Below are 13,512 nucleotides of genomic sequence, written 5' to 3'. Positions count from 1 at the left end.
AACAGAGACAAAGCACACACAAAAAAACAGCACTCACTTACACATACCTACGCATATACAGTGCCTTGCGAAAGTATTCGGACCCCTTGAACTTTGCGACCTTTTGCCACATTTCAGGCTTCAAACATAAAGATATAAAACTGTATTTTTTTGTGAAGAATCAACAACAAGTGGGACACAATCATGAAGTGGAACGACATTTATTGGATATTTCAAACTTTTTTAACAAATCAAAAACTGAAAAATTGGGCGTGCAAAATTATTCAGCCCCCTTAAGTTAATACTTTGTAGCGCCACCTTTTGCTGCGATTACAGCTGTAAGTCGCTTGGGGTATGTCTCTATCAGTTTTGCACATCGAGAGACTGAAATTTTTTCCCATTCCTCCTTGCAAAACAGCTCGAGCTCAGTGAGGTTGGATGGAGAGCATTTGTGAACAGCAGTTTTCAGTTCTTTCCACAGATTCTCGATTGGATTCAGGTCTGGACTTTGACTTGGCCATTCTAACACCTGGATATGTTTATTTTTGAACCATTCCATTGTAGATTTTGCTTTATGTTTCGGATCATTGTCTTGTTGGAAGACAAATCTCCGTCCCAGTCTCAGGTCTTTTGCAGACTCCATCAGGTTTTCTTCCAGAATGGTCCTGTATTTGGCTCCATCCATCTTCCCATCAATTTTAACCATCTTCCCTGTCCCTGCTGAAGGAAAGCAGGCCCAAACCATGATGCTGCCACCACCATGTTTGACAGTGGGGATGGTGTGTTCAGGGTGATGAGCTGTGTTGCTTTTACGCCAAACATAACGTTTTGCATTGTTGCCAAAAAGTTCCATTTTGGTTTCATCTGACCAGAGCACCTTCTTCCACATGTTTGGTGTTTGTTTCCCAGGTGGCTTGTGGCAAACTTTAAACAACACTTTTTATGGATATCTTTAAGAAATGGCTTTCTTCTTGCCACTCTTCCATAAAGGCCAGATTTGTGCAATATACGACTGATTGTTGTCCTATGGACAGAGTCTCCCACCTCAGCTGTAGATCTCTGCAGTCATCCAGAGTGATCATGGGCCTCTTGGCTGCATCTCTGATCAGTCTTCTCCTTGTATGAGCTGAAAGTTTAGAGGGACGGCCAGGTCTTGGTAGATTTGCAGTGGTCTGATACTCCTTCCATTTCAATATTATCGCTTGCACAGTGCTCCTTGGGATGTTTAAAGCTTGGGAAATCTTTTTTTATCCAAATCCGGCTTTAAACTTCTTCACAACAGTATCTCGGACCTGCCTGGTGTGTTCCTTGTTCTTCATGATGCTCTCTGCGCTTTTAACGGACCTCTGAGACTATCACAGTGCAGGTGCATTTATACGGAGACTTGATTACACACAGGTGGATTGTATTTATCATCATTAGTCATTTAGGTCATGTAATATACATATACATATATAATGTACATGTCAGATATTCCAGAGGCACCCATTCAAATAGTATCTTATGCCAATCTCCACTGTAAAAGGATGTTTTTCCTTGCTGCGAAGGTAAGGATGTTGTAAAGCCTCCTTTTACCCACAGAAGTAACATGCCTACTAGAGGGACCCAACAGTAAAGAAACTGGGTCCAATTCTAGATCAACCCCTAGGATCTTTTCAATTTCTTGCAGAACACCAGACCAGTATCTTTGTATTTTGGTACATGACCATAAACAATGTGTTAGGGTGCCTGTATCAGTTTTGCATTTAAGACACTGAGGGGAAGAGGAGGTGGGGCTAAAAGCATGTCTGCGATTTGGGGATATATGCAATCTGTGTATTATTCTTAATTGGATTGCTCTAGTACGATTACATATAGATATTGTTTTTGCATATCTCCAAATGTCCTCCCACATCTCTTCGTCAATAGTAACAGACAATTCTTTCTCCCACAATTGTTTCACCCTCTGTGTGTTGACAGCAGAAAAGTATCTTAAAGTATCATAAAACAGACTTACAGACTTTTTCCTTTGTGGGAAAAAAAGCATTCTTTCAATGACCGATACATCAGTGTTACCAATTAAGGTGGTGCTCTTCAGAATATAATGTCTTACTTGTAGGAAGCGGAAAAAGTCCTGCTTTGGGAGTCGATATTTCTCGACCATCTGCTCAAATGACAATAAAATCTTATCAGCAAATAAGTCATTTAGCCTGCGTATGCCCTTATTAAGCCAAAAGTTAAAGCCAGCATCCAGCAATCCTGGACTGAAATCTGGCTTGTTAAGAATTGGGGTAAGAGCAGAGGTTAGTTTGGACCTTCCCAGGAAGCGTTGAACTGACCTCCATACTTTGAGTGTGTTAAGTGTAATGGGATTATTGCAGTGATCTTCTACAGACTTGAAACTTCTGAAAAATAAAAGATCCTGTAAGGGGTATTTTGAAAGAGAAGTCTCAATGTCTAACCAAATAGAGGAGTCATCATTTGTGATCCAGTCAGAAATATAACAAAGGTGGGCACACCATTGATAGAACCTGATATTGGGCAGGTCTAAGCCACCCATAGAACTTGGCAGCTGCAATATTGCCATCTTAAGTCTTGGCTTGCGTTTACTCCATATAAAGGAACTTAGCCATCCATTTACATCCTTTATTACCTTATTGGAGAGTAATACTGGGATCATTTGGATTGGGTAAAGTAGTCTCGGTAAAATGTTCATTTTCAAGAGGGATATTCTACCCAACCAAGAAATCGGGAGAGCGTTCCAGCGCTCCAGATCCTGTCTTATTGTATCAAACAAGGGAACAAAATTGGCTTTGTACATTTGCTGGAATTTAGGAGTTACAAATATACCCAGATACATGAAACCTGAGGGAGACCATTTAAAAGGGAAGGGGGGAGAAGTATTAGGCACAGAGTGTAGGCTACCAAGTGGCATAGCCTCTGACTTAGTTAGGTTAATCTTGTAGCCTGAGAATTCGCTGAATAATTCAATAATATTAATAAGAGCTGTAATTGAAGTCTCGGGACTAGAGATGAATATCAGGACATCATCAGCATACAAGCTTATTTTATGGTGAACATCACCAATGAGCAGCCCCTGTATAGCAGGCGTTACCCTGATGTTCTCGGCCAGTGGTTCCATAATGAGTGCAAAGAGGAGAGGGGATAAAGGACAGCCCTGTCTGGTACCTGTGTATAGAGAAGCTATGTGACCTTAGCCCATTCGTAAGGACAGCAGCCTGAGGATCATCATATAAAACTTTAACCCATTTTATAAAGTTGTCCCCTAGACCAAATTTATTTAGAGCAAGTAATAGGTAAGACCACTCCATACGATCAAATGCTTTCTCAGCATCTAGGGAGGGCACAAGACCATCCATAGCACTTTGTTGGTAGGCTTTAATTGCATTAAGAAGTCGCCTGACATTGTTGCATGACTTACGGCCCTTAATGAAGCCATTTTGGTCTCCTTTCACAATTAGTGGCAGTGAGTCCTCTAATCTTGTGGCTAGAATTTTAGAAAGGAATTTTCTATCCACATTCAGAAGGGAAATTGGTCTGTATGAGGAACAAGACTCTGGACATTTTCCCTTTTTGAGAATAAGTGAAATGTTGGCTTCTCTCAATTTATTTTCATATAAATGATTACCATCAGAATCAGTAATAGTAGCAATTGACTGAGTCAGCTCTCTTTTTAGCTAGGTATGCCAAGTACTTTCCTGGCTTATCGCCATGTTCATATTGCTTTTGCCTGACAAATCTCATTTTCTTTTCAGCGTCCTGTGTTAGGAGAGAGTCTAACGTTGATCTAATGACTGATATTTCCTTTAATAGGGCAGGAGTGGGAGTTTTAATGTAGTCCTTCTCTTTAGTTCCTAATTCACCCTCTAACATTTTTTGCTTTTCATGCTTTTTCCGTCTCTTAGTAGCTGTGTATGACATAATCAGACCCCTGGCATACGCTTTACAGGTCTCCCAAAGGAGCGAGGGGTTATCTGTTGATTGAGAGTTAATAGAGAAAAATGCTTTAAACTCTGTTATAAAATATGATGTGAATGTATGGTCTTTAAGAATGGTCCCTCAGAGCTTTTAATGTGATGCTTAGCCCTTCAGCTATCTTATACTTGCCAAAGGATGGCATTGTTGGATAAACCCAGAAATTCAAAAGAATAGATCCAAGTTCCCTTGATTGAACCAGTACAACCAGTACTTTCTACCATTGATAACATCACATCACTGTTCTTCAGGATTAGTCACCCTGAATCAGTGCATCCAGAGACTGTACATTTAAAGAAATTCTGGGTGCTAGATGTATTTCAGCCTCTAATGCTTAATTCATTCATATATATTATACAAAATTGTGAAGAACAAAATGTGTGTCACGCCCTGGTCTAAGTATTTTGTGTTTTTCTTCATGTATTAGGTCAGGCCAGGGTGTGGCATGGAGTTTTTGTATTGTGGTGTGTTTTGTCTTGGGGTTTTGGTGTGTATGTATTTGGGATTGTAGCTAGTGGGGTTTTCTAGCAAAGTCTATGGCTGTCTGGAGTGATTCTCAATCAGAGGCAGGTGCTTATCGTTGTCTCTGATTGGGAACCATATTTAGGCAGCCATATTCTTTGAGTTTGTCGTGGGTGATTGTCCTATTTGTCTTGATGTCCTTGTTTATGTTAGTTGACACAAGTATAGGCTGTTTTCGGTTTTCGTTTCGTTTATTGTTTTTGTAGTGTTCGTGTTTAGTTCGTGTTTTACATTTGTTTAAATAAACATGGATCGCAATCGACACGCTGCAGTTTGGTCCGACTCTCCTTCACCACACTTAGAAAACCGTAACAATGTGTGATTCTTATCCTTGATAGCGAAGGTCAGAAATCTTTATTAATAATATTTCTCACTCTGAGATGAGAGGGATTAATAAAAATTATAAACTGGGTGGTTCAAGCACTGAATGCTGATTGGCTGACGCCGTGGTATATCAGACCGCATACCACTTTGCGTCGTGCCTAAGAACAGCCCTTAACCGTGGTATATTGACCATATACCACACCTCGGGCCTTATTGCTTAAATGAACCATGTCTGCATCCCAAATTAAAGTGCACTTCTTTTGACCAGGACCCATAGGGCTCTAGTTAAAAGTAGTGCACTATATATGGAATAGGGTGCCATTTGGGATGGAGTTTGTTTCACTAAATGTCATGTTAACTCAAAGAGTATTCGATCAATGGCCAACAGCACATCTTCTCACTATCTCTGTGTTGCCCACATGCTTGCACAGCACGACACGGGAGTCAAACAACACTCCCACATTTCACAATAAAACACTACAGAGGCAAATTTTGATAACTACTGAAGATGCTACTGAAGATTATTGCTCATTATTTCTGTGTGTGTGTGTGTGTGTGTGTGTGTTGTCACTTATCAGAGATGGAGACATTACTGTCTTCAATTGAGCTCAGTTTCCCCAAAATAGTGTTTTCCTCAATGTTACTGCACTATTTGTTCCAACAACAATGCCCCTCAGATGATTGGGATCAGAGTGTATAGATGTTGGGCCACTGTGTGCCCCATCGGTCTCCACCGCCATTATTCACATTCCTGTCATTATATCCCCCCAAAAAATGTACAGTCGTCTTTTCACACTCCCTTTGTGTCATTGTTTCACTTTGTATCTGCATTGTTATAAATGGAAAATAATGCCACATATTCCTCTCATTATTGCACACAGTATGATCAGAGAGGTAGAGGTTCCAGGATGATCTTATCATTAAAAAGTCTGGCAGTTTCTTGGGATTCTATGGTTGTGTTCCAAGTTGCACCCTATTCCCTATAGCTTTAGCACATCATAAGAATATTGTGTAACATGTATTTTAATACCTGCTGTGTGTGAATGGTCTAATAGACCATGCAGTGCTCGATTGGAACAGCTGAGATCAACACAGGTTATTCCTATATTGTGTGTGTGTGTGTGGAGTTTTAACAGAATCACAATTTGTGCTTTGTTGCAAGTAATGTGGCTCGATGAGGACTAAGTATTAGTAAGTGCAGTTACTAATTTGCTACTGAATCTAATGTGCCACAGCACAGGAATTCTGTACTCACCATTTACTGAACCTAAGGACATTCATCGATACCCCTTCTGGGTGTCTGTTGATGCACATATATCAGCCATGTCATTTTCCCCCTTTCATCATATGCCTTTCGTTTGGACGAACAGAAAAGGGATAACCATAACAATTATCTTGATGCAATGTTCAAGTTCATTACAATTTGGCCCATTTTTTTTTTTATCAGCTTTTTTTTACAGCAGATTGTAGCTTCCAGATTGTAGCTTCCATAATTGTCTGCATCATTTCCAATCCCCCATATACAGTGGGGCAAAAAAGTATTTAGTCAGCCACCAATTGTGAAAGTTCTCACACTTCAACTATGACAGAAAAAATGAAAAAAAAAATCCAGAAAATCACATTGTAGGATTTTTTATGAATTTATTTACAAATGGAAAATGGAAAATAAGTATTTGGTCAATAACAAAAGTATGATTGAAAATTACAGGCCTCATCTTTTTAAGTGGGAGAAGTTGCACAAAGCATGTAGAGAGAGGTCTGTAATTTTTATCATAAGTACACTCCAACTGTGAGAGACGGAATCTAAAACAAAAATCCTGAAAATCACATTGTATGATTTTTAAGTAATTAATTTGCATTTTATCGCATGACATAAGTATTTGATCACCTACCAACCAGTAAGAAGCCTCCCTGTTCTCCACTTGTTACCTGTATAAAAGACACCTGTCCACACACTCAATCAAACAGACTCCAACCTCTCCACAATGGCCAAGACCAGAGAGCTGTGTAAGGACATCAGGGATAAAATTGTAGACCTGCACAAGGCTGGGATGGGCTACAGGACAATAGGCAAGCAGCTTGGTGAGAAGGCAACAACTGTTGGCGCAATTATTAGAAAATGGAAGAAGTTCAAGATGACGGTCAATCACCCTCGGTCTGGGGCTCCATGCAAGATCTCACCTCGTGGGTCATCAATGATCATGAGGAAGGTGAGGGATCAGCCCAGAACTACACGGCAGGACCTGGTCAATGACCTGAAGAGAGCTGGGACCACAGTCTCAAAGAAAACCATTAGTAGCACACTACGCCGTCATGGATTAAAATCCTGCAGCGCACGCAAGGTCCCCCTGCTCAAGCCAGCGCATGTCCAGGCCCATCTGAAGTTTGCCAATGACCATCTGGATGATCCAGAGGAGGAATGGGAGAAGGTCATGTGGTCTGATGAGACAAAAATAGAGCTTTTTGGTCTAAACTCCACTCGCCGTGTTTGGAGAAAGAAGAAGGATGAGTACAACCCCAAGAATACCATCCCAACCGTGAAGCATGGAGGTGGAAACATCATTCTTTGGAGATGCTTTTCTGCAAAGGGGACAGGACAACTGCACCGTATTGAGGGGAGGATGGATGGGGCTATGTATCGCGAGATCTTGGCCAACAACCTCCTTCCCTCAGTAAGAGCATTGAAGATGGGTCGTGGGCGGGTCTTCCAGCATGACAACGACCCGAAACACACAGCCAGGGCAAATAAGGAGTGGCTCCATAAGAAGCATCTCAAGGTCCTGGAGTGGCCTAGCCAGTCTCCAGACCTGAACCCAATAGAAATTCTATGGAGGGAGCTGAAAGTCCGTATTGCCCAGCGACAGTCCCGAAACCTGAAGGATCTGGAGAAGGTCTGTATGGAGGAGTGGGCCAAAATCCCTGCTGCAGTGTGTGCAAACCTGGTCAAGAACTACAGGAAACGTATGATCTCTGTAATTGCAAACAAAGGTTTCTGTACCAAATATTATGTTCTGCTTTTCTGATGTATCAAATATGTATGTCACGCAATAAAATGCTAAATTAATTTCTTAAAAATCATACAATGTGATTTTCTGTTTTTTTTTGTTTTAGATTACGTCTCTCACAGTTGAAGTGTACCTATGATAAAAATGACAGACCTCTACATGCTTTGTAAGTAGGAAAACCTACAAAATCGGCAGCGTATCAAATACTTGTTCTCCCCACTCTATATATATTTCTTTATTTTTACTATTTTCTACTTTGTAGAATAATAGTGAAGACATCAAAACTATGAAATAACACATGGAATAATGTAGTAACCAAAAAACTGTTAAAAAAATCTAAATATATTTTATATTTGAGATTCTTCAAAGTAGCCACCCATTGCCTTTGACAGCTTTGCACACTCTTAGTATTCTCTCAATCAGCTTCACCTGGAATGATATTCCAACAGTGTTGAAGGAGTTCCCACATATGCTGAGCACTTGTTGGCTGCTTTTCCTCCACTCTGCGGTCCAACTCATCCCAAACCATCTCAATTGGTTTGAGGTTGGGTGATTGTGGGGGTCATCTGATGCAGCACTTCATCACTCTCCTTCTAGTTCAAATAGCCCTTGGAGCCTGGAGGTGTGTTGGGTCATTGACTTGTTGAAAAACAAATGATACTCCTTCTAATCGCAAACCAGATGGGATGGCGTATTGCTGCAGAATGCTGTGGTAGACATGCTGGTTAAGTGTGCCTTGAATTCTAAACAAATCACTGACAGTGTCACCAGCAAAGCACTCCCACACCATCACACCACCTCCTCCATGCTTCACAGTTTGAACCATGCTTGCGGAGATCATCTGTCCACCAACTCTGCGTCTCACAAAGACACGGCGGTTGGAACCAAAAATCTCAAATTTGGACTCATCAGACCAAAGGACAGATTTCCACCGGTCTAAAGTCTATTGCTCGTGTTTCTTGGCCCAAGCAAGTCTCTTATTATTGGTGTCCTTAATTAATGGTTTATTTGCAGTAATTCGACCATGACGGCCTTATTCATGCAGTTTCCTCTGAACAGTTGATGTTGAGATGTCTGTTACCTAATTTGGGCTGCAATCTGAGGTGCAGTTAACTCTAACTTTTCCAGCAGAGTTAACTCTGCGTCTTCCTTTCCTGTGGCGGTCATCATGAGAGCCAGTTTCATCATAGCACTTGATGGTTTTTGCGACTGCACTTGAAGAAAGTTCTTAACATTTTCCAGATTGACTGACCTTCATGTCTTAAAGTAATGATGGACTGTTGTTTCTCTTTGCTTATTTGAGCTGTTCTTGCCATAATGGACATGGTCTTTTACCAAATAGGGCTGTCTTCTGTATACCTGCCCTACCTTGTCACAACACAACCGATTGGCTCAAACGCATTAAGAAGGAAAGAAATTCCACAAACATAATTTTAGCAAGGCACACCTGTTAATTGAAATGCATTACAGGTGACTACCTCATGAAGGTGATTGTGAGAATTCCAAGAGTGTGCAAAGCTGTCATCAAGGCAAAGGGTGGCAACATTGAAGAATCTCAAATATAACATATATATTAATTTGTTTGACACTTCTTTGGTTATACATGATTCCATATATGTTATTTCATAGTTTTGATGTCTTCACTATTATTCTACAATGTAGAAAATAGTAAAAATAACGAAAAACCCTTGAATGAGTAGGTGTGTCCGCACTTATGACTGGTACTGTATGTAAGTAAGGTATTTCTGTTTTACATTGTATTTAATACATTTTAGAATAAGGCTGTAACGTAACATGTAAATGTAGAAAGTCAAGAGGTCTGAATACTTTCTGAATGCACTGTATATATGTATATTATTAATATTTAAAATAAATTATTATATTTTCCTTTATTGTTTTCCATAACCCTACCACCCCTCCCCTAACCCTACCACCCCTCCCCTAACCCTACCACCCCTCCCCTAATTGGAGTAAACTAATGGACAACAACACTTCTACTTCCAGCTTACTATAAATATTTTACGGACACAATACATTTTACAATAGTTATATTTGTTTGCTTTGAATCACTTCCTTTAGCTACCCTCAACCCCTCCCGTCTATCTTTGAAGACCATCCACCATCCATCTTTCTATTTGCCATATATTTTTAACTGTGCTGTTTCACAAATGTTCTGAACCTGTATACATTTTATCTTGTTTTTTAGTCCCACCCTTCACCTCCACTCAACCCCTCCAATCTATCTTTTAACACTATCCATTTTTCAGTTATATTTGCCATATATTTTCCAACTGTACTGTGATGTTTCACAAATGTTCTGAATCTTTCTATTCTCATAGTTTCTACAGATTGTAACATTTGTGCTAAAAGTATTATTATATTATTGATTGAAAATGACTTTTAAAATCACCTAGCAGTGCTATTTGCAGAGTTAGCTCCATTTCTTGTTACCATACAGGTACTTCAATGATTTTGTGATTGTGTGGAGTACTATTATCAGGAAGGTATAGGATGAAGAGCCCCGCCCACTGTGCAAACACTCGTTGAATCAATGTTGTTTCCACGCCATTTCAATGAAATAAATGTTGGAATAGTATAGACATTGAGCTGATTTCTGTGCCCATTGGCCTGAGTGATTCTCAGTTGTGAGCTAATCATGCAGAGGCACACACAGTGTAACTACCCCAATAACACTGTGCATATAGTGGAATCATACATTACCCTAATGATGAAATGGAAACAGTTTCTGAAAAATGTGATAAATGCCGACCGATCATTTGTTTGTTCAACATCGTGGGATCTTTCTTTGTGTCTGTAAAATTAATTATGAGAGAAATGGTGGTGGAAAACGCCTTTATGCACAAATATTGATATAAGAACCATCATATCGAAGTTAACTTGGATTCACGCGAGGAAGTGGTGTGTGGTCCTCCCACTGACTCAGGAAACCATGCAGGTTATTAGGCTAGATGAAATAAATTACAGGGTGCCTGAAGAACTGTGAACAGGTTGATACTGCTTTCCAATAAATATAGAGGTTCTTATTCTGGTACATGATGATCGATGTTTGACTGCCGTTTGACAAATAAAAATATCCTCCCTGTCTCATCCATAATAATCTCATGTAGACTAGCCTACACGCACAGTTTACCCGCACTGTATCTGAGAGCTGTTGGCTAAAGTGCACTGTCAACACCAGAGTAGGCACACTTGCTAATAATAACAGTTTTGTGACAAAACCGACAGTAGAGTTGAAAATGTGATGAAAACACATTGAACTTAAAAGAAGTGAGTTTGGTGGAAACACACCACTGGTGGGAAAATGTGCATATTTTCTTAATGTGGAATTTATAACATTCACATGGAAATCTGATGGATACCTAGCTACTGGTGTGAAAATGTGGCTGCCATTTTCTTATTCTCTGGCTGCTCATTATCCCAGTGTGAGATAAAGACATACATTTTGCTAATGGTAAACATGAATTTTGCTAATGGCTAATTTCTTCATTTATTTTGAAAAAGTTAGTCGATTTTCCACAGTAGGCTACAGCCATTTATTCTGCATTGTTCTTAGTCAGCGATTTAATTTCTTAGACATCTTGTCATGCTGTGTGCTACTCATGTTTAAGGGTAATACTTTGTGAAAGAAGTGAGAGGACGGCTATTATGCTCCTGGGGCTAGTTTAGAATATTTATCAGAATTACTGCGTAGAGTTTCAAGTCAATATACCAATTGCTTTCACAGCCCAAGAGTTCAACTAATAGCAAGGTCACAATGTCCTTGGTGGTAGTAGTAGCCTTTTTTTGTCTCTGAGTGTCCATTAGGATGGATCCTTCAGACGTACCACAATGGTGATCATAGGGAAATGTTCTTCTTCAGTCGAGTTTCCTAGACTATTTTACATATACAGCTGCAGAATGTGAATGTCCAGTCTTCACCTTCACTTATCGAGAGTGTGACGGTCTTACCATTTTCTGGTCTCAATGGTTGATTATTCAGGTTACAGCTAGGACCACTTTACACACCGGCAGCAACCCGGCATGTTTTGGTCTCTAGAGATTTTCTTCTTCACTCGTGTTGAGAGTTTCTAACCATTTTGTAACATTCAGCTCAGTCAGCTCCTTTTATGCACTCTGGAAAAAGGGGCGTTCCATCATGTGGACACGAACTCTGACCTCATTCAGTTGTGGACACTAACTGCCACAAGTTTTGCAAGAAAGCAATACTCATTTGGAAGGCTAAAATCCTATTTCTAACTTTTCACAACTAGTTTCATATTTAATCATATACATTTTACAACATTTAGATGCAAATCTGATAACTATCTTTAAGAGCTTTCACAATATAGATATCTGGCCATACCATCCCTAATGACATCACAAAATGCTAAATGATATGACATGATTATTGTTTCGATCCCCACCAACCATTCCCCACATTCTTTATGCTAGAAATATTGTTTCAATGTCAAATCTGTTGATGTTAAAGTACTGCAATGTCTCTCTCGCTTGTAACACTCAGACATTCCATTCTCAATACTGCAAAGGCAAGAGAGAGAAAGTTTACGACAGGTTACTAAAGTCATAAAACCGGCCCACTCCCCCCCCCCTTCCTCTCTGGTAGGAGGGGGGGCTCTCTTTGATCCTCTCCCAGGAGGGGAAGTCATGACATCGTCATAACCTATTATAATATGGTAATAACAATGTCAACCACATATTTAGACTTGTTGTGACATACAGTTGAAGTCAGAAGTTTACATACACCTCAATCAAATACATTTAAACTGAGTTTTTCATAATTCCTGACATTTAATCCTAGTAAAAATTCCCTGTCTTAGGTCAGCTAGGATCACCACTTTATTTTAAGAATGTGAAATGTCAGAATAATAGTAGAGAGAATGATTTCTTTCATATTTGATTTCTTTCATCACATTCCCAGTGGGTCAGACATTTTAAATACACTCAATTAGTATTTGGTAGCATTGCCTTTAAATTGTTTAACTTGGGTCAAATGTGTCGGTTAGCCTTCCACAAGCTTCCAACAATAAGCTGGGTGAATTTTGTCCTATTCCTGGTGTAACTGAGTCAGGTTTGTAGGCCTCCTTGCTCGCACACGCTTTTTCAGTTCTGCCCACAAATCTTCTATAGGATTGAAGTCAGGGCTTTGTGATGGCCACTCCAATTCCTTGACTTTGTTTTTAAGCCATTTTGCCACAACTTTGGAAGTATGCTTGGGGTCATTGTCCATTTGGAAGACCCATTTGCGACCCAGCTTTAACTCCATGACTGATGTCTTGAGATGTTGCTTCAATATATCCACATAATTTCCCTTCCTCGTGATGCCATCTATTTTGTGAAGTGCACCAGCCCCTCCTGCTGCAAAGCACCCCCACAACATGATGCTGCCACACCCGTGCATCACGGTTGGGATGGTGTTCTACGGCTTGCAAGCCTCCCCTTTTCCCTCCAAACATAACGATGGTCATTATGGCAAAACAGTTATATTTTTCTTTCATCAGACCAGAGGACATTTCTCAAAAAAGTATGATCTTTGTCCCCATGTGCAGTTGCAAACCGTAGTCTGGCTTTTTTATGGCGGTTTTGGAGCAGTGGCTTCTTCCTTGCTGAGCGCCCTTTCAGGTTATGTCAATATAGGACTCGTTTTACTGTGGATATAGATATTTTTGTACCTGTTTCCTCCAGCATC

The sequence above is a fragment of the Oncorhynchus kisutch genome, linkage group LG16 (assembly GCF_002021735.2).
Source record: "Oncorhynchus kisutch isolate 150728-3 linkage group LG16, Okis_V2, whole genome shotgun sequence".
NCBI lineage: Eukaryota > Metazoa > Chordata > Actinopteri > Salmoniformes > Salmonidae > Oncorhynchus > Oncorhynchus kisutch.
This window is presented reverse-complemented; position numbering follows the sequence as displayed.